This window comes from Sardina pilchardus, chromosome 11, assembly GCF_963854185.1.
Source record: "Sardina pilchardus chromosome 11, fSarPil1.1, whole genome shotgun sequence".
Lineage (NCBI taxonomy): Eukaryota > Metazoa > Chordata > Actinopteri > Clupeiformes > Clupeidae > Sardina > Sardina pilchardus.
The window spans coordinates 22,401,326-22,423,955 of record NC_085004.1 but is presented as its reverse complement, the minus strand read 5'-3'; the positions used below and the strand labels follow the sequence as shown (position 1 = coordinate 22,423,955).

General features: G+C 42.0%; 1 long non-coding RNA gene across 1 annotated transcript in view; it reads right to left on the bottom strand.

The window, feature by feature from the left end:
• Positions 1–22,630, bottom strand: part of LOC134095368 (uncharacterized) — a 41,862-nt gene that overhangs the window by 5,691 nt on the left and 13,541 nt on the right. Inside the window, exons 3-4 of the long non-coding RNA XR_009940564.1 lie at positions 19,210–19,279; positions 9,110–9,183 (exon numbers count right to left, since the gene is read on the bottom strand). This is a non-coding gene — a long non-coding RNA (uncharacterized LOC134095368). The remainder of the gene's footprint in view (positions 1–9,109; positions 9,184–19,209; positions 19,280–22,630) is intronic.

The window sequence follows — 22,630 nt, the reverse complement described above, 5'->3', positions numbered from 1 at the left end:
GAACACGGCGAGGAGCGGATGAGCCTGTGTAATCCATCTGGCGCCCGGTGAACCGTGAAAAGGTCAGTGTGCCTGAAAACTGGTGCAGGCCGGGCCATGCTGAAGCAGATCCTATGAGGAAAATGCATAGCGTGTTATTGTTTGCTGCCATTCTTAATCCACAAGGCCTAATCCTTTTTTCGTCTGTGGCAGCCAGGACTGTGTGAGGTGCGAGAGATGAGGCACAGATGAAGGAGGTCTGAGGGTCTGAGGGTCTGAGGGTCATCTCAATGAAGCTGAAGTGAGACGACGACAAGTGATGTAATAGATTCTATAGGGAAATGAGAATGGGCTAGAGGAGTCACAATGGAAATTAGTTGTCTTTGTAAGCCTTTGTAACACCCCCCTGTTGTGACCTCTGCCATGGAAGGTGAGACAAAAGTTATTTTTAAAGATGCACAGTTAGTATGTTTTAGTGGGGAAAAAATAACAAAGATTAACCAGAGTAAAATTCCTTGTTAGTTTACGTTATAGTTTTTGCTATATACTGTATTTAGCATATTTCCTATTTGCTATTTACCACTGAACAAAATTATTCTTTTTTTAAAAAAAGGACAGACAGCACACTCTGCCTCTGCTACACACCAAGGTGACTATACCGTATATAGAAATGGTACAGTAAAACATCCATCTGTATCATCATTCCCAATATTTAATTCCAGCAAATTGGTTGTTTTATGTGTTATTGCTCCGAAGAAATTTCCTCCGTGGTCAACTGTATGCAGACAGTGTTTCATGGTCATTTTCCAATTCCTGGAAAAATCTGCTCTGAAACAGGAAATGAAAATGTGAGCCTCTATTAGCCTAAGTGAGAATAACACATATTTTCCTCATTAGGTTATAGGTACAAATGCATCAAAGCATGAAATTACCACAAAGCCTAGATCGAGAAACAACCTAATTTACAAACGAATGATCCGTGTAGAGAGGTAAAAAAAAATTGCTGATTGTTAAAATAAGAGGAAGGTTTGCCTAAGCTTTTCTCAAACAATTTAGCACACTAACGTAACATGAATTAAGGCCACATCCGGTATCAATGGCATCCACTCAAGCTTCATAACCAAGCTCTGTAGCTGTATTAAAGGTGCACTATGCTATAAAATGTGCTTTAAATCTATAAATCTGATTTGCTATTAAAAAGTTGGTTTGGATAAAACACTGGAAAAACGGAAACTTCCTGTAACCTTAATTTGAAGAGGATCTGATGTTTTGGCTTCAGTTTCGTACTTTCTTTTCCTTTAACTCAGAGCAAAGAGTGTGCATTCACACTCTCGATTCACCCCCTCTCCAACAATAAGCAAAGGTATGAAACCTAAAAGGGAAACAATCAGGTCTCATCCTCTTCAAAACTGCCCTCATGTGCCCAAATGCAGAAAAATGACACGGGGTGACGCAGAACCCTGCATTACTTTCGAGTTACTATGGATATTTGCAATTCAAAGTGATCTGGAAGAGTGCTGACCACACCAGGATAGTCTCCGTAACTAGTGGCCCTCAGAGGGCAATAAGACAGGGGTGAAATGTGTAGCCTCCAGCTCCAGCAATGTGCTTTTGGGCAACTTAATGTAAAAATATGATAAATATGAAAAATAATGAGGGCAAAATTGGTTTTCTTCCAAAAATTATGGAGGTGTGCAAGCTCAATTTAATCAAACGATCAAGGTCATTTTAGAAGATTCTTTAATAGCATAGGCATTGGCTAAAATGGACATTTTTGCACTTCCGTCCTTTGGGAAATATTAGCATTTATGAAGCCACTGAGGCATGTTTATAGACCTCATGTAATGTTTTTTTTTTTCTGCATTTACCACATGAAACTATGTTCATAGAAACAATCTCGCAATGCTGAAATGCTGGTAGTACAGTACATTGATGTGTGTACACAGAACATACACAAAACCTAGATTTAAATACCAATCCACAGTCAGGAGCGGTCCAGGGTCGGTGGCATGTCTGGAGCCTCAAATGAACATCACCCCGTGTATACAATTGTATGGAAAGCATTAATCAAAATGGGCAACTCCTGTGCAGCCATATGGAGAAACAGCATGGGAACTGCTCCCAAACTTGCTGATCCTCAGTTACAGGACCCGATTAATTCAGCCTACTGCATCCATACCACACATCAGCTCACATTTTACACAAGGAAAGACTCTCTACCACCATTCCCAACAAGGTACAGCAGATTTGTAAGATATACCTAAGACCCATCTTAACTTTGCCCCAGGAAAGGCAAAATGGTTCTGTGGCTAAACATAAAATGTTTCCAGTAATTCTGAAGGAAAGATAAGTAACTGTTAAGTTACTGATATGGTAGGGGATTACAGCAAATGCTGCATGTAGTCAATGTCTCACTTCTCACTTGTAATTGACAATGACCATTGACCACTACTATTGGCTAATGCTAATCACACTTAATCAATATAGGTCTATACTGCCATTTTTGACAATCTATCATAATGGCATAACGTTGAGCAAAAGACTTACCACAAACTAACATTTGCTTTGGAGGTTCCAACTGTAAATTGTACAACCCCTCTCAGTTCCAATTGTAAAATGGATGTGATACAGGTGTACATGCGGTTGCCTTGTTAACTAGGCTCAGGTCTTCATTCAAGGTTCATAGACATTGACAACTATGCACCGGCATATTTTCATAGTGGTTCATTCAGCCCCTCACTGAATACATGTATAAAAACCACAAACCATCATTCGGTTGAATGTCTCTTCTGTGGTTGCAATTCATACCATATCGCAATTGTTCGATTTGAGTCTATTATATTTACATGCCCTTATGTCACCATCATTAAAATGATCAAGCAGCAGCTGTGTGTTAGTGTGCCAAATAACACAGGATGTGCATCAAGAGCAAAAGACCAGACAGAGGGATTGGCAAAGAGCTGTGGGAGTCTACCTGGGCAGCCGATGAATTGATTGATTGACTGACCCTTGCAATGTGAGAAGGCAAAAGATACTTTCTCATGCGGGAGGATCAATGTCCTCTGCAAGGCCAATCTATCGCAGCTCACTGGCAAATCGCACCGTCAAAGGTGTGCTCCACTGGACAGGATCTTTTCAAGCCCTCTGTAACCTTGACCTGGGGCGATGCTCAACGCCAAGGCCACAGGAGTGAAAACATCTAAGAGAAAGTGTAAAAATCAGGCAGTCCTTAACATATAGTAGGAGATTTTTATGCCGGGGTAAACAGTGCAATATGTGGCCCTTATTCTAACCATCATATTGAAATACACTGTTTTTGGGCGCAAAAACATCTGTCCGTTTAAAAAAAAAAAAAAAACAAGCAGCCATTTCGGATTAAAATAAGCAACATTTACTGAGTGTCAGTGTGCTGCTGGCATCGATTTGTTCTTTCAGCTCCCAGGCAACAAAACATGAGTGAATGAGCCACATAACTGTGGATAATTATCACAACATCCATAACATTCAGCGATTCAGCATTTAATTAGGGTCCTGCGTGCATTTTGTTTAAGGTAGCTTTGATTGTGTTTGACTTGAGCAATAACCAAACCCGTTGGACCGCAGTCTATCTACGCTCTGCTGTAACTGAAACCAACACTGCTTACGCTCGACGCAGCATCTGGCTTTCACATCACATTTGAGGCTGGCTTTTTGAGAAGCCTCTGAAATGTGTTGGAATTAAATTAAAACCTGCTCCCTGCCTTAGCAAACTGGACTTTTTCCAAGAGTGCATTTCACACGCCATAAACACTACAGAAATGTTTAAACATATCATAACTGAGGACGGCCGCAGCAGAGCCTTTTCAGATATACCAGACGAAATGCATTTCAGGGGCCGGTCCAAAAATAACAAGCAGTTTTGCATTTGAAAGTGGCAAAAAGGCGTCATGAGTTCCTCTGAATTCTTGAAATCAAAAATGTCACCGCTTTTATACGTTGCATCTTCACTGTATATCAATCTGACGTGGGGGATTCTCTCACATACTGTGAATACATTATAGTAAATGATGACCACAATGATTAAAATCTATAAAAACCTGGGTTGGTTGGGGGAGTGTCCTTTTTCCATGTAAATATGGTTATAGATGTAAATGAATTTCTGATTCAGACAGTATTTTTCTTGCTTCTTTTTAAGTACATTTCTTTCTTTTTTGTAATCCCACACTTTCAATTAACACCCAACAACATAGGACAAGTGTGAAATCTACTTACATCTATGGCAACTAGTTTACTTTGACTGCAGTTCAATCAGGTATAACAAGAAGCCAAGGCAAATAGATTTTGTCACAACATCTCTCAGTGTGGGAAGGAGTGTATATGGGTTTGATTCAGATGACCAGGAAGTCGGATTTAACCTGGGACGTGTGAAATGCATTCTAGAACATTCCATACTTTGCCACACTGAATCCAGTCTGAGATTTAATCCCCCGGCTAATACCATAATATCAAATAGAGTTATCAAATTGTAGTTCACCTCAGGCTTGCCCTTTGCAAAAAGTCCTGAAAACAAACAGTCACATAAGAACCAAACCCCATGTCAAATAGCGTCCAGCTGTCCTCCAGACATATTACGGTAAAACTCAACACACAATGTTGGCTCAAGTAAAACCTGTGCAGCATGTGTGAGGGAGTATTATTATACAACATAATATTCTAATGATAACAAATCTGCCCAAATATCGACGAGGGGCACAAAAACTCCATTCACAACTTTGGCCTTGTCTTATTATTCCACCCAAAACTAATCCCTTTGGACAATAAACTACAAAAACTTGGTCCAACAGGATTACTGTCTGGGATTATATGTCTGAGAGGGTAGAAAACTGTCCTCGCACACTGCTTAAGATACAGTAAGTGAAAAAAAGCTCAATGAAAGGTGCAGAAGTATAGAGAGTGCAGAGACTTACAGTACATTCTCTAATGAGACTTTTCTTTGCATTGTTCCACTGTTACTTTGCCCTTCGTGACATATAAATTAAATCATAGTGAATTTGGCTCAGGGAAGAAGGACCAAAAAACATGAAGAAGAAAAAAGAAATGTAATCAAAGCTTATGACAAAAGTTAGTCAAACAAAACTTGATAAAGACATAAGAAAATAACGTCCTCCAAAATTTGTGTCAAAGTCCTGTCATGTCTCTGTAATCAACAGTGACAAGCCATTGCAGCTGTTACAACACAAAGTAACATTCTTATGATATAATGTGGCATAAGCCTTACGCTGTGTTTAAAAGTTTATTGAAAAAACAAACAAAATACTCTAACAAAGTGATTAGACCACCAAATCACTCTTTGTTCATTGTACTCTAGTTATAGTCCAACTACATCACTTGACTATTAAAAGATTAAATATAAATTTTCCAATTTCACAGAGCTCTCTCCGAGTTGCTCAGTGCCATGGTTCAATTACTATTTACCATTAACAGCTACACACTGGCTCTTCTTATTTGCCTTGGCAAGGCTTGCCAACCACCATGAGTGGTTATGGGCCTCAACAGGGAGAATTGGAACTGCTGACGGCCAAAAATAATGCCCTGCGACATTATAACCATGTTGGCAATGGAGGAGGACCCTATGCAGCACAGAAAGAGAGAGGGAGAGAGAAACCATAATTTTAACTGTCACTTTACATTACGGCCAGTATTATTCCAACATACACACACACACACACACACACACACACACACACAGAGAGAGACACACAGACAAACACACACACACACACACACACACACACACACACATACACATGAAAATGAACTACAGATCCCACGAGCACTGAACCACTAGCATGATGGACAGTGTTCGAGTGCACAGGACCACCAACCCTAACTGGAAAACAGGGTCATGAGCCTGGAAGTGGTCAAGTCCCAAAATGATGGGTAAGCAAGCTCCACAGCTGGTACCACACCAGACCACCTTTGTATCACTGAATCTTGAGAGTAGTATGGTAGAGTCCAGAGTAAATAAGTATTAAGATAATCATCAATGATGATTTAAAAGTAAGAAAACAAAACACTCTCAAGACTTTCTGTCAAGCTGTCATATAAATGTGCTTTGCCTGTATATTAACACTTGAAATAAGACTTAGTATTATGGCAGTTTTGTGTTGCTTTGAAAGCTTGTGTATATTAAAAAACAATGGAAGTTCCATAAAATACCTCATGCTTTAACACAAGCTATGTCGAGGAGGAACTTTTGTTTTCCAGTCTGTGCTTAATGGCCCTGCTAAAAGGAGACTTCACACCAAATTTACTATGCTCAATTATATGTTACCTCTCCCAAAGGTCCTTTTCCACAAACCGAACCACAGCTTGTGTGTGAGCTCTCGAAGTTTCCCACCTTGCGCTGTAGTACTAGGAAGGCCGTGAATCACACCTGACACACAGCATGCGTCGGGTCTCTCCTGCGAGCTACATCACCACCCAAAAGGCACATGGCCCCGTCCTCAATAAACATGACTGATCCCAGAGGAGCATTAAGCACGAGGAAAATTGCAAGTGAGAAGATCTTAGGTGTGAATGCTCATCTGAGATGCCAGTGTATACACTTTGGTTATTAAAGAAGCTCGGGGGTGATTTTATTGACAAAAAAAAAACAAGAGAAGCACTGAAGTTCCATTTTATATTGCCAGATATTGCCGTGACAACCACTAACTAAGCCACTAAGCAGTTTATACATCTTCTTTATTCAGGTTCCTGCATCTTACAGGCCTGTGCAACATTATTCTGTGCACCTAGCTTCCAAAATTAAGCCCCCTTCCTGTGCAAGAGTAATTACAAGTTCTCATGCACAATGGATCCCTGGCCATGAATATGCAATGCCATCAAATGAGTCATGCTCATATAATGCAAGCCCAGCGATGACTACAACCTACCATCAAGGACAGGCTTGTGGAAACTAATGAAGGCACACCAACGTGGGTGAAGCCGAACAAGCCAAAAGGGATGGGAGTGCGTGTGTGTGTGTGTGTGTGTGGGGGGGGGGGGTTAGACCTCATTTTTTACAAGGTTTACTCCACCAGTTTGCCCAGTGCTGTTCCTCAAAACAGGAGCTATGCAAAGGAAAGTGGTTGAAGGAGAAAAAAAATCACAGACAGTTGGTCCCATGGGGTTATGTGTTCATGAGTCGTTAAGTCTTTAGAAATCATGGGGTCCTCCTTATTTCTACAGCAAGTTTTGTGATGTACTGTTTTATTGAACTCTTGAAATACTAACTTTGCTTTGTAAGTGCTTTTGCCCAGTAAGGCCCTTACAACATGTTGAGAAGGGCACAATATTTCTGACAAGTACGAGTGATGACAGACCATAAAAAGCTTGCTGTCTATAAACTCACCCCATCAGAAATCAATCCACATGTTCTTTTTCTTCTTCCTCCTGCAAGTGAGATTGTTAAATCTCAAGTGGAAGAGCCATTTCCAAAAGAGCTTTCAAACAGTCAAATATTTGTATGTCTAACCAAATCACTCTCATATCACATTCAAAGAAAATGTTTTAGCTTTCTACCATAAATTCAATACTGAACTCAATAACTGTTAAGACTCCGAGTAACAACTTGTTTGTGCTGATCCTAGAAAAAAAAAATAGCGAGCCCTCTTCTCCTTGTCCAGAACATCCTTTGCAGTCATTATCTTTTCCCCCTTGTTGTTATTCCTTCTGCTCCTCATGTGTGTTAAGTCAGCATGACATTTTATGACGCCTGCTTATTAAAAAACAGTTTCTATTATGTGCAAGGGGAGAGTGGAAGTGGCCACGGTCATGTGAGATAATTAGGCTCTGGAGGAAACGCGGACGTTTATGAGGGCAAGTGGAAACCAGGGGGAATTGGTGTGTAGACTAACGCCCTGCTGTCAGAGGCAGTTTGGTGTTTAACTCCACGGCCAACACAGTTAACGCGAGATCAGTTTAAATCGCATTTGTCGAACGACTCACATGAAGCAGTCCTCTGATTCGCTCTCCACCGTCGGGCTAAGTGGTCTGAGCAGGCAGAATTCCTGATTAAATAAAAACACCCTGACAAAAAAAAAAAAAATACAATCATATGTAAATTGATTTTATTGTTAGCTACAGAGGTGTCGTTACCAATATGTGTACTCAAAACCATTACAGCCTTTTCCTCAAAACTGTCTGTACTTATGCTGGATGCTTAAGTGCTTGTGTGTGGTTTAGAGTTGTGTTAAATCAAATTTCAGTATTTCACATAAAACCCTCCACAAATGCAAACACTGTACCCAAGGCATATAATCACATCAACCATGATGACTTAAAATAAATAAATAAATAGATAAAAAACGTAAACATAAATGCTAGGTGAGATGTTGCTCCTGGTGATGTGGTGCAGAGAGAACACTTGTGTGTAAGAGCACAGCTCCAACTGCACAATACCCTTATGCATCTAGCTTGCATGAATGTAACTAACTTGCATTAGACTTGAACTAAATAAGGCTGTAACCAAATTACACAACAATGCAATTTGCTAATTCACTTTACTTGTTCCATCATTGCCAGCAGCTCTTTTTCTACAGAAACTCCAGCCACAGTCATCCGTGATAGATATCATCAACATGTACTTTGGTGAGAAGTTGAAGTTGTCAGCCTTTGACAAAAACCAGGCACTCGAGTATTAATTAGAAAATACTAGTCTGAGTACAGAGTCCCAGTGCTACAACACAGTGTTTTAACAGCTGTATCATACAGTACATGGAAAAGTAAATGTGAAAAAAGTAGTGTCTCAAGGGCTGGGTTACAATCATGCACTTGCATTTGCTCTGTGACTAGCTATGGGACCAGCAGGTGAAACAACACACCTGAGTTTATCACTGCATTTCAGCAGTTGTCAAAGGTCCATGCATTCTAGCTGTACTGCTTCACTCATGCAGTGCATTTCACCACCTACTGGAACGTTCTAAGGGGACATTTGATAGAATCTGCCCGCCATTAAATGTAAGCATAGCAGTATATAGTGCAGTGTAAACTAGGAATTCTTAGCTTTCCTTATTCTTAGGAAGGCTAGAAGGAAAACATTTGAGCACTTACGCAAAATTGCATAGTAATATGCAGCCTAGGAAATCAGAAATCCCAAAATATGTCTTACCTTGCCTCTACGAGTACATGAAGTCTTCCACCTGACCATACTGATACTCAAATGTCCAGTTCTGATGTTCTGACCTGAAACACAAAAATTCATTTGGTTACGTCATGGTTAAGGTATTTAGCAGATATTGTTATCCAAAGGGAACTAATGATCGCAAAAAAACATGTCTTCATCCAAGGTCTGATCATATGAATCTAGTCTTGAAGTTTGCATAATTGTTGTTTTTGTCAATCATCTGTGCAAGCTAATGAAAATGATTACATAACACCTGGTTCTGTAGACATTTTGCTATGATACCAGGATTAGGTTTTGGTCCTAGCATTGTGCACTGGTCAGCCACGAAATAACCTGTTAGCTTCTGTGTATATAAAATGGTGTCTGGGTCATCATGAAGAATGCAACTAAACTGGAATCAAAGCTTCCCAGTCCATAGAAAAATGAAAATGTGGAAGAGAACTGTGAAAAGAAACACATTTAGAGATTAGATTTTAGTGGTTCTCTTTTTAATGCCAAAAAGGGCAACAAAAATCTTTCTTTTACCAGTTAAACCAAATTTATATCCTGAGAAAGGGAAAGGGGCTTTAGATGTTGGAAAGCCTGCATGCAGTCCTTGGAAAAATGTCACAGATTGTTTAAACTGATAATGAAAGTGTATTCTCTTCATGTACCCTGATGTGGTATTCCAATCTGTTTCTGATATTTTCAGTTACATTACAATCAGATTGTAGACCACAAACTGAGAAAAGTTATTTTCAGAGAAACCATATCACGACTGCAAATACATATTTACATGACTTGACTCAAAACACTATACGTGCCAAAGGCTGGAGTTCAGTACTGAGCACGACAAAGGCAAATACGAAAACGGAATAGTCAATAAATGATGAATTTTCTTTTTAATGAAAAACAGCTTTTCCGATTTTATGAATGAGGGTATAATGACTAACAACCACAGACACATTCACTTCACACACATACACACTGAAATATACAGTACATCCATGTACCCCACCCACACCCAAACACACACACACACACACACACGCACACACACACACACACACACACACACACACACACACACACACACACACACACACACACACACACACACACACACACACACACACACACACACACACACACACACACACACACACACACACACACACACACACACACGCGCACACACACAGTCTTTCAAACTGTTTATGTATTTTGGGTGTCTTTCCTCACTGTATCAATCCCATCTCTCAACCACCTCCAGGATGAAGCACTTAGGCCTCTCGCAATTCCACAGCAGCACCACAGCTCAATAAATGTTTTAAACGGCGAGGCAAACAAGCCTGGGTGGTTCTGACGCCTTGGAGAGAAGAGGAGAGGAGAGAGTGTGGATGGGGTTGACACCTCTGGGCATCACGGGCCCACTAAAGGACCAGGCCCCCATTACAGGGTCAGTGGAAAAGCTGTTGCTGTTTTTTTTTTTTTTTTGCTTTTCCTCCGCCGTCGTGTCACAGACAAAACGAGGCCTTAACCTCGTAATGTACTCTACTGGTCCCCTGGTGGCTGTTCTGAGTTTAGAGATGTGGGGGAATTAAAGCGCCAACGCCTGTGTGTGTGTGTGGCCCAGTCTGGGCAGGCTGGTATTGTTGCACGGCGTCAGACTGCACCGCTCTGCTCTGTAGATTTCCGTGAACTTTTGATATCCGCGCTATTTTTAGGATCCGCTAAGTAGTGCTCACTGAGGACATTAGCATTAAGTGTGGAATTGCATCTGGAATAGAAATATCAGAGGAGCACATTCACTGAGTGTGAGAGGGGGGGGGGGGGAATAAAAAGGAAAATCTGTGAAAAAAGACACAAAAGAAAAAGAGATATTCCATGCAAGACTCCCACTCGCTGGTCAGGATCAGGTGATCACAGAATGCTTGTTAGATGCTTTAAATAACTAACTGTCCAAATGTCTGCCCTCATGCTGGAGTGTCCACAATCAGGCGGGAGAAACATGAGCCGTGAGGGGAAGGAGAGGATCTGAATGCGCAAGGGCCAGCGGCTGCTCTACCACAGGGCGTCAGATCAAACCGCCTCTGCACCAGCGCCCCGGCCGCTTCACAATCACCTCTCTGTTTTAGCCACAGGGTGGGTCCCCCCTCTCACTCCGCCGGCTCTGTAAAAACAAGCACCCCGCCATAATCCCCCCCCCCCCCCCCGGCCCCCCCATCCCTTACCCTCTGCCCCAAACCCAAACCTTCTCCTCTCCTTCTCCCTCCACCTCCCCTTCTCTTCCACTCCCTTCCCCCACACCTCGCTCCTTTCCCCGAAAACACCCGCCGCCCACTGCTTTGCGACAGGACCCGACAGGGAGCCCAACCTCAGTCCTGCCACTTACCATTACTGCTCGGCCCATTCCCCTCATTGGAAACACCTGGGAGCTGTAAAGTGGGTTAGGAATTGGGGGTTCGGGGGCTGTAGGTGCTTTATTCCAGACGCACTGGATGTGAAGTTCTTAATATGGCCATGAATGCCTCTCGTTTGGGAACCCCCCCCCCCCCACACACACACACACAGGGGTGTGACTGCGCATAGAGTTTTGCTCTATCAAAGGACACTGGAAGATGGCTTTGAGAGGAGGTTTTGGCTCAGAAATTATTTTTCTTTTATAAAGAAATTTACCTAGACTTCACAGTTATGCACATACACACACACACACACACACACACACACACACACAGAGACACAGACACACACAAACACAAACACACGCACACACACACAGATTCAAACGAAAATGACCTGCATATGTGTAAAGGAAGGGGCAAATTGATAGAGAACCAAATATTTTGAGTCTTGGGATAGTTGTGGGTTCTTGTCTAATGGCTACAATCATGGAGCCGCGGAGGACCACAGTGGAATGTTTTGGCCTAAACTCATTAATCATTTGAGGGCAACCATTACAGGCATAGCATTCAACCCAACACCAAAAAGGCCCGGAGAAACATAGCCTAAACTGATTGAAAAAAATAACCGCTTTTCCTCACAATGTCAGGGAAATATATACATAATAATATTCTCCTACTCTGACATACTAACATCGCTGCCACACTGTGGGACGCTCAATGGGCAACATATGTTTTACTGCATCATCTGTGACACTGACATATTGCGGGAGGAGTTGGAACGGGACCCAAATCAGAGCAGGGGAGGAGAGACTACTCCAAACCCCTTACACCATAGATCATCACAGACAGGGTATTTTTCCATCGCATGTTGTAGGTCCCTCAGCATGTGAGACTACCTTTTCTTTTTTACAAAGAAAATACAAAAAGAGACACAGAGAGACTGAGAGGAAGTGGTAGAGAGTGTGCTAGTGTGTGAAAGAGAGAGAGAGAGAGACAGAGAGGTAGATGGTGGGGGAGAGAGAGAACGACGGTGTGTCCATGTGGTATGAAACCAATCTAGACTGGGGGAGTCTCCGGGTGGGCCTAATAAGCTTTTAAGTTGGACCACACACGCATGCAGACACACACATACACATGCAACACCTAAACACCGGCACTCATACACAAACACTCACCCAAAGATTGGCACAAGCCAAACACACACACATCTACGCCAGACGTGTTACCATATCCCCTTTCAGTGACAGAAAGCCATACCCTTAACATTTTCCATGGTCGGTCAGTGTACAGGCACCACGCTCCAAGAAAGTGACGTATGTTTGATGAGTTTTGTTAAGTGATATAATAATCACAGCACGTGTTAGCGTAAGCGCAACGCCCCTGCCCACGTTAAGCCCCACCAGGGAACGCAACACAAATAAACAGATCCCGTTTCTTCTGTGGGACGGATCATAAGAGCTCGAGACAGATGGAGGAGTGCCAGGTCCCTGCGAACACCTCCTCCTTCCCTCCTTCCCTCTGACGCTAAAGTGGACTTCCTGTTAACATTCCTGCCTCACAACAAGCGTATCATAGCCATTGAGGTTTGCAGGAGTTTACGCTCTGTCAAACGTGGGCCGCCAGTTCCACTCCCTCAGCGCCCGAATCAAAGTACACTGGAGTGCTTTGTGTCACCGTCGCATTCCAGACACTCTGGATTTGACTGAACACCCTCCGTCTAGAAATCAACACACACACACACACACACACACACACACACACACACACACACACACACACACACACACACACACACACACACACACACACACACACACACACACACACACACACACACACACACACACACACACACACACACACACACACACACACACACACACACACACACACCTAGCTTTGATCAGCTTTACCACTAATGTATCAAAACCACCGTCATTCACCACAAGCCAACACCTAAACTAACAGCGCTCAGGGATCATGTTTCCACACATCACAGGTACGTCCTGAGTGGCCTCTCAGCATCAACACCACGCAGACCTAGACCAAAGGAGCCTCCGCTATAGAGCCCCCTTCCTCAAGCACCATAATGGTGCATTAATCCTATTGCCACGTGACAAACTGAAGACTTCACATCCAATTGCCTTTCATTCCTCTTCTTCAATAACCGGGTGGGTCAATAAAACGGTAAATGGCCCACCCATTAAAATATGGCCAAAACACAAGCAGCAGGCAAAAGCAAACACATTAAGTGATGTGTGCAGAGGCATCATGGCCAGCACTGACACGAAAAGAAAAAAAAAATCACCCAGGAATCCTTTGACTCTGATATACCCATCTCCCTCCTGGTAATAAGTATCTGAATACATAAAAGATGGTCCTCAAGCCCTTCCTGTTTATATTAATGTTTTATTTAGTGTTTTGCATTATCATAATCAAAATGGCAATAAAAATAACAAAGTAGAATAAAATATACATATCAAGTGACAGGCTAGTTCGGTAACCTGTCCCATGTGGAATCTTGATGCTATGTTAACAAACAAATTAGCATTTAAATGAGTCCAGCATTTTATTCTTCAAGGTTATGTTGTTATGAATATTAAATTATGGTGTGTGGTGTGTGTGTGTGTGTGTGTGTGTGTGTGTGTGTGTGTGAGGGAGAGAGAGAGAAAGGGAGAGAAAGAGAGAAAAAGAGAGAGAGAAGTGTGTGTGTGTGTGTGTGTGTGTGTGTGTGTGTGTGTGTGTGTGTGTGTCTGTGTGTGTGGTGGGGGACTTGTCAACAATCTAGTTCCAAAGAGTACTGTCTGAGATGGAAGGAGAGAGGGGGACAGAGAGAAAGAGAGAGAGAGAGAGAAAGATTTGGTTCATAAAAGAGAGCAGCATCCCTGATTAATGGTTTTCATTGGGAAGTGTACTCTCAAAACATGCAAACAGTAATTTACCCTGAAGTCCCTTGCTCTCCCGCTACAATGACAAATCTTTAACTGGTCTAGGAATTTTTCTCGCTTATTTTTTCATGCCGGGCTGAAGGGAAATCATAATTTAACAAGATGTCCTTTTTAAAGAAAACAAACATGAAGTTTCTTCTCAGGGAAGGACAAAGAGTGGCAGTGGCACCATTTGGACACCCTGGCCCGTGTGCGGGACTGGAATGTTATCTTCTTGGCCCAGCTCCTATAGTACCAATAACAAGGATGAAAGTGCATTTCTTGTTATTGTAAGCCCCTTACACAGTCACTGTTTAAACACCAAACAGCCTACAGATGCCTCCCCCTCCCCAAACACACACACACTGACCAAGAGCCAGACTGCCAGTTTGCAATATAAATTCCCAAACACTGGGCCCCATCAATGCAAGGCCTCAGTGCAGGCATACAGGTTACTGTACATGTATTAAAGTTAGAAAGTCATCTGACAGTTATAATCTTAGTTATGTTGCCCTCAAGTTTTGATGAGTATACAGAATGACGAAAAGTTTATGCCATGTTGGTCAAGATGCATCAACCCAGCCATTATCACTAATTTGTGATGTAGCACCGAGTGACAAAATTGCAAAATTTGATGTGTAGGTGTAACATGCGTTGTGTTGAAGCGTGCGGCTCAGCCCTACACACTGCTGGACTCGAAATCGCAAACACCACGGACCAGAAGTAAAGCGAGCTAACAATCAAGCTAAAAGCCCAGGCTGCATTGTTCCTCTTTAAAGGGAAACTAAGCAACATTTTTCAGTTAATCAATTTGTTTCATACTGTTATATGATTACATATCATCCGGTCGAACGATGGGGTTTTTTTCCGCCGCCCTAGTGGTAAGTAGCGGTAGAACCACGCTTGCAATTTCAGGAGCCCTCGGGCACGCACCCATGGTCTAGAAAGTCTCATGTGAAGTCTCGATCATGCTCATGAAAAGGAAGACTGACCGATTGAGGAGTTTTGTAAAATATACACACTAAAGCTGTAGGGGAAGCTCTGCAGAGAAATATGCAAGCATAAAACGAGCAAAAACGAAACGCGAAAGCGAAACCGGTAATGAAATCGCCAATCCTGCATAGTTTCCCTTTAAGGCGTCAAGAGGGAGATTTACCAACGTACTGTACAGTACATACCGTACAGCTCCAGTCTTTCAGTATCTTTGCTAGTGTGGTGGTCATAATTTTAAGAATGCCATTTTGACACTTGCTTATAGGCAAAAGACCACATCTATCCACAAACACGAAAATGTAATCATTAGCGTGGGAATAACTGAGGTACCATCCTGCATCAGGCATGGGTTGGGTACGGACAGAGTTCAGTTCAGGTTCGGACACACAACTCTGTTGGACAGGGGCCGGCTTTAGACATAATATGTGCCCGCACTCCACTGCACTCGCCCGGACTTGAATCCGCAAACAGGAGCACCTCGGATTGGGAGTCGAGCATGCTAGCAATCAAGCTAAAAGTTAGTAGCTATCACCATACTAAGCTCAATCTTTTAAGATTGAACATTAGTCTGAAAAGTCTACCAGCAGATTTACCTAGCCTAGCTAAAAGCCTCTCTCACCAGTACTACTTATGGCATCAGGAGGAAGGTTTACCAGCGTACATATAGCACAGCTACGTACTAGCTAGCTACTGTTACATACTGTCGGACCATCATGACAACTTCTGGCAACCGCATACCAACTTTCATGAAATTCCATCCATGGGGCCACTACAATTTATGAATTTCTATGTCTCTTTCGAATCACTAGCCACATTTACATGTACAGTTTTTTGTCATTCTGATTAAACTATTCCAATTTAAATATCCGTGGCCTCTGTTTACATCGGTTTCGTTCCATTCTGATGAGGTGCTCTCAAGAATCTTTGATTCTGACTGAGGTGTTTATGAGATTTTTTATTCCGATTGAGCCGCTATCCGTTTCTAATCGGATTAAAAGAGTCCATGTAAACGGGGCTACTGTTAAGAACCCCCTGGGTCGACATCCCCATCTACAGGCCATGAGATGGAAAGGAAAAGCACAAGCAGGGCTGTCACACACACACACACACACACACACACACTCACTTATATATTGGCACACACACACGCACACACACAAACATAGAACACACTCACATACACACACAAGGAGTTTGGATGGAGTAGAGGATGGAGAGAAATTGAGAGGTGTGATTTCTTTTCTGTGGAGGTCATATTATGCACCGCTATGCGCATCTAGGTACAGTACATCTAGTGTCCTAATCAAGCAGCATGCCTCCTAAAAAGCAGAGGAAGTGGGAAAAGTTGGAGATTGTCTGTAAAAGATAGAGCGCAGAGCGGTGAGGGCCTTTCTCCATTTCTGTATTTAAATCAGCATCATGTGGACCAAGATAATCGCAAAGGCAAACTAATCTCCTCACTTTAATATACTTGATTCATGAACCTGCAGAAAAACATGTTGTTTTTAATCTACCTCTTGCCAGCTGTGCGGCAATAATAAAATGTGGATTAACTTGTAAGCTGTGTGATATGTAGGGTTTTTCCCTTTTTTTAACAGAATCCTCCAGCACCATGCCTGCCTCCAGTCTGCAACAGTAAATACGCACGCTAATATGCAGCCTCATAAAGTCGTCAAAACCTCTCTGTGAATCACCGTGGAAACACAAATGCCTCCTCCCTACCGAGCAGTGATGACTTTGCCCCAGGCATCTGATAACTGGAAGACTTCGAAATGGCAAGGCAGCGTCGACCTGGTGTACATACTCATTTGTTGTGCCCTTTGTTTGTTGTACTAACATATGTACCATTAGGTGTTTGAGTGAATGCATAATGACCTGAGGACCCATGCTTGCATGCTGTTAAGGCCCTTGACAAATAATCTCCAGATAAAGAGAGCGACTCATCGTTCTGAACTGGAGAGAGTAGCATTAAACCTGGGCACATAATATAACTATTTAAGCAGTTTGACATCATCACTTTGTAAAAATGCACTTAACCAAATAAGCACACTTGTGTAATGAAATAAATAAGACAAATCAATTTCATCCTAAATCAATACCATGGCCTGGAATCCACTGTACCAGCATGCATATACAGTATGTATCCACATCTACTAATATATTCTTCAATATACTAATCTTTTTCTTCTGCGATTTAGATATACATATGTGCATACTGTACACACATGCACACAGGTGCACACATATTCACAGGTACACACTAAGACATATTCAGGTCTGGATTCATGCAAAGGAATACCAACAACTGGCATAGGAAACCTGCACAAAATAAGATCCACTAACTCCCAGGTTGATCATTGAGAGACCCTAAAAGGCCCCTAGAAATGCACTAAAGGGTCCTCACCCTGAATGCATGGTCATAATAAACATAAAATATATGTTTTTCACCATGCGTGAGATGAATGAATTGAATGTCTACAGTGTGTGCACCAGTAGTGTGACAGGGGCACTGCAAGGAATTTTAGACTTCCTGACAGAATTTAGCACTTAGCAACCATTGTTGCAGATTTGTCTTGTAGTGAGGTAGTGCAGACAAGTTGTTGTGACCTTGTTTAGAAAGCAAGGATGAGTATCGCTTACATCACAAATAGTAAGTTTTGTATATACCTAAACAATAACTAAACAACAATTAGAGTTTCAGCAATTACTGAGCCACCACAGCGAGAGCATGTAAGACTTCCTGTTTACAAGATATTGTAGATGGAGAAAAGTTAAGAAGTGCGCTCAATATCATTTTGGAAAATCTACTTTGTACTTTTTTATTTTTTGCAGTGATAATTGAAAAAATAAATTTACTTTTGTATATTGTGTGCAGTAGTTTAAATGCACTGCTGCATTCAAAGAAAAGAGTTGCTTGCTCTTTATTTTCTCTATGTGGCTATGATTGTGTGTGTGTGTGTGTGTGTGTGTGTGTGTGTGTGTGTGTGACATGAACATTTCTTTCTCAATGTACCATTTCAGTGCAAAACATGCTGCTTTACAAGAGGTTCAAGGCACAAGATGTTATCATATGAACCTGTTATCAAATGAACCATGGCTTATTGTAACCATATCTTATTGTATTATTTGGCGTAACAAGTCATTGATCACTAGGGTTTAGATAAGATACTTACAGTTATATATATATATATTTTTTTTTTATCTGAAACAAAAAACGGAGGGGGGGGGGTGGTAGAGCAATATTCATCTTTGTGCAATACATTTTCACTATGTGATGCAGTGTAGAGGCAAGACTTTATCACAGGTGAGATTACTTTAGATGCAATGCATACAAAGGCTTTATGTTGTGTCTTTTCCCGTTTCTGTCACTGTTTCAGCTCAATCCTCATGATTATCATCATTTGCATTTAAAATCAACACTTGTATTGTTAAGTCCTAATGACTGTTATCAACTAATATAATTCATATTCTTCAACGTTAAACAATTAACTTTTACTGAGGCTGCAAGCTAAAACATAATTTACTGGCCCGTGTAAAACCCTGTCTCTGAGAAGGCATAAACTTCCCCATCCTCCTTCCTCCTGCTTAACACTACAGAGACCACTCCTTTATTGTGTGGTCAGCAGTCCCTTAGACCATGTCTTTCATTAGGGAGATGTGAACCTTTTTTCTTACTCTGGCACAAGGAGCAAATGAAGGAGCCAACCTGCAGGAAGGCGCACTGAAGTTAAAAGGCATTTCCCAGCCATTTGAACCCCATGCCCATTATTGCCCTGCTCACCCTGAGGATAAAGCTGTCTGTTTGACAGTCCTCCGCCCCTTTGGAGTTCTGACGAGGTTCAAACACAGACCTGGGATGAAGAAAAAAACAACATTTTAGAGGAAGAGAAAGTGCTAGATTTTCCCTCTCTTTTTTTTTGTATCTTCCTATATTTGTGTTTTGATGGTCTGTGATTGATTGGCCACATCAGTTGATGCAGTGTCTTGTTTGTGGAGGTTACCGGTGAGAAAACTGCTTGCATAGTACTGATTTGACACCAAGCGCCCCTTTTTGCCCAATATCCTCAGGCAGCTGACCTAGCATAGGAAATTCATGGATACCAAACTTCTTGAAGGAGCGACTTTGCCTAAAACTTGAGGGGTTTTTTTGCTTATGAAGCAAGAGAAGGTTTACCCCGACCTCCCCCCAATCAAATTTCAATTATTCCGTAGCAGGAAGAAACACTTTATTATGGAAGCTCACGGTATTCTTTAAAATCTAGTATTTTCCTCCACCAGGGCCAAGTAATTAATCATCCATACATGTTATAAAACATCAGCTTTCCATGGGCTAGCTCAGTTCTTCCCTTCTGTTGTCGAAATGTGTGAGTGATTACCGTGGACCTAAATATATTATATATTCCAAAGTGTGGAAAATACACATATGGCGTTGTCTTTGAAAAAGCGCTTTATTTGAAGGCTAAGCGGAAAAGGGAAGAGAGCTGTAGATAGAAGTGTCTCTTCTAATATGCAGGTGCCACAAACTAATTCACAGGAGAGAAAAAGAGAAAACAGTGGAGAAAGTTCTGAAGGTGGTCAAGAAGCCCTGCCAATAATATTTGCCAAAACCAGATGTATCTTTAATGTGGTGAAATATTTACATGTATGTACAACTGTTTCTGCATTTTTCTGTATGTTTGTACATATACAGTATGTGTGTGTATATTCTTTACCCTTTGTCTACATAGAGTGAATGAGAGCAAAAGGGAAGAGCGAGAGACAGAGCACAAATTTTGTTAGGTCATTAGCAACTGACCTGAATCCAGTCCACCCACTGATGCTAGTGTGTGTGTGTGTGTGTGTGTGTGTGTCTGTGTGTGTGTGTGTGTGTGTGTGTGTGTGTGTGTGTGTGTTCCTAAACATCGTACCATCTAGAAATGGCAGCATTACAAAATAAAAGACTTTAGCATGGATCAGTGGGAAATCACTGTGGAAATTAAGCAACCAGAGTTCAAGACTTTGGAGGGATGGACAGTGGGAGGCTTTGAACCTCAGGCACTTGGGGCAACAGAGGGTGTGACATAAAAGGAAGCTTATAAATGCTTGCATTCCCTTACGCTACACACAAAAGAAAAATAGAAGATAACTGATACTCAGCTGAGAACAGTAAGGGAGAGAGAGAAAGAGAGGGGAGAGAAAGAGAGAGAGGGAGAGGGAGAGAGAGAGAGAGAGACTAAAGCAATCTGCAGTTCAGGGAATAGAAAGCAAACACATAAATAATTCATGTCTTATTTCTGTGGAGGAGCACTGTCCTGCAGTTTAAATATTTGAGTCCAAGCAGGGGCTTTGTGTTCTTATATACAGGTCTGAGTGAGCAATGCAAGCTGCATTGGTTTGAATTAAAGTTTCGCAGCTGAAAACGTAAATTGTCCATGCTAGATATTTCAGCCAATTGACACATCCAGTCTCATAGTATGTACTGTATACAAAAATATCATCCCACATAATAAAGGGATCTGAAGATTTAGATGAGATTTCATGAGGAAATGTGGTATGCGCCTTTAAATTGATCTGATATCTGAATAATAGTCTGAGAAGTATATTATGTAAGGGATGGTTGAGGCTGGATACTATGCATCTGATTTTGACATGGACTTGTTCATTTCTTGGCTACAGTAACTGGCCAAGTTTTTTTATATATATTATTATTGTTTTGTGTTTCCTATCTGATACTGTGCTGATTCTCTCACAAAGGTCTTCTTGTTTTGTTGTTTTGTTGTTTCCATAAACAGCTCTAACAGGAAATTAAAAATACAATGTACCACAACTGCAAATCTGATGGCCAGTGACCTCTATGGATCTCAAGGACGTACTTTCTTCCTGAGGACCAGTGAACAAAAAAAAAGTGGTTTCGGTTTTGTATTTGTTCTTCAAAAATGTAGACAAGTTCGTGTACTATAGCAGGATATTGCAAACGTCATCAGATAAGCTTCAGTCAAGGTTGACCCAACATACAATAGCTCTAATGTGACCAGAGATTTGGTCACAGTCCTGGCAACTTTGCAGAAGTGACAATGAAGATAAAGATGGAATGCATCCACATGACATTGAACACATGATGCAAACAGACAGACACACACACACGTACACACACATGCGCGCGCACACACACACACACACACACACACACACACACACACACACACACACACACACACACACACACACACACACACACACACACACACACACACACACACACACACACACACACACACACACACACACTGTGTGTCCATACTGTACCCACACATCTTCGATTTCTGACTGTGTCTTTGATGGGTTTTCTGTTTCGCTATGGTGCATATCAGGCCGTAAATAAGAGCACTAATGAAAAGCTTGAAATAAAATGACATAGGATGTGTCTGATATGCTTCCTGGGCCATCAGAGGGGAAGAGGGCCAGTATAATGGGAGATCGGTTTCAACCTCATTTACACGTCCTCCTTCTCTCTGCACTCACTCCCTGCTACATCACCCCCCACCCCCATATCATCACCACCATCCACCACCTCCGCCACAAGGCACCGCTCTGCTCCAGTGCACTGTACCGCTCTCCCAGGCGGAGGTCAATGCTATCCGGACCTTCCATCTCGCACGGCACCCTGGTCATAAAAAGACAAGTCGGCCCACTCCAGAAATAACCCCGGGGCCAGATACAGAATCCTGTCTGCCTACGTCACCTTATCGAAAATAGGGACACAGGGGAGGAGGAGAAAGAGAGAGAGAGAGAGGGGGGAAGGAAAGAGAGAGAGAGAGTATTATGAGAACCTAAAAATAAAATGTGCGATATGGCTTGTGCTCTCTCTCTCTCTCTCTCTCTCTCTCTCTCTCTCTCTCTCTCTCTCTCTCTCTCTCTCTCTCCCTCTCTCTCCCTCTCTCTCCCTCCCTCTCTCTCCCTCTCTCTCTCTCTCTCTCTCTCTCTCTCTCTCTCTCTCCCACTCTCTCCTCCCATAATGCGGTGTTAAGGGGTCAGTGGTTAAGGTTCTGTAGCAGGGACGATGGAATTACTGTAACTCATCATGCACCTGACTGTACACTAAACAGAGCAGTGGAGACTACTGGGGGAAAGTTTGGAAAGAATAGTCAGCCAACTTACACATTGTTGTCTCTTTTTAGTGGGGGGGAAAAAAACATTACAATCAATGTGTTCAGAAAAAACAA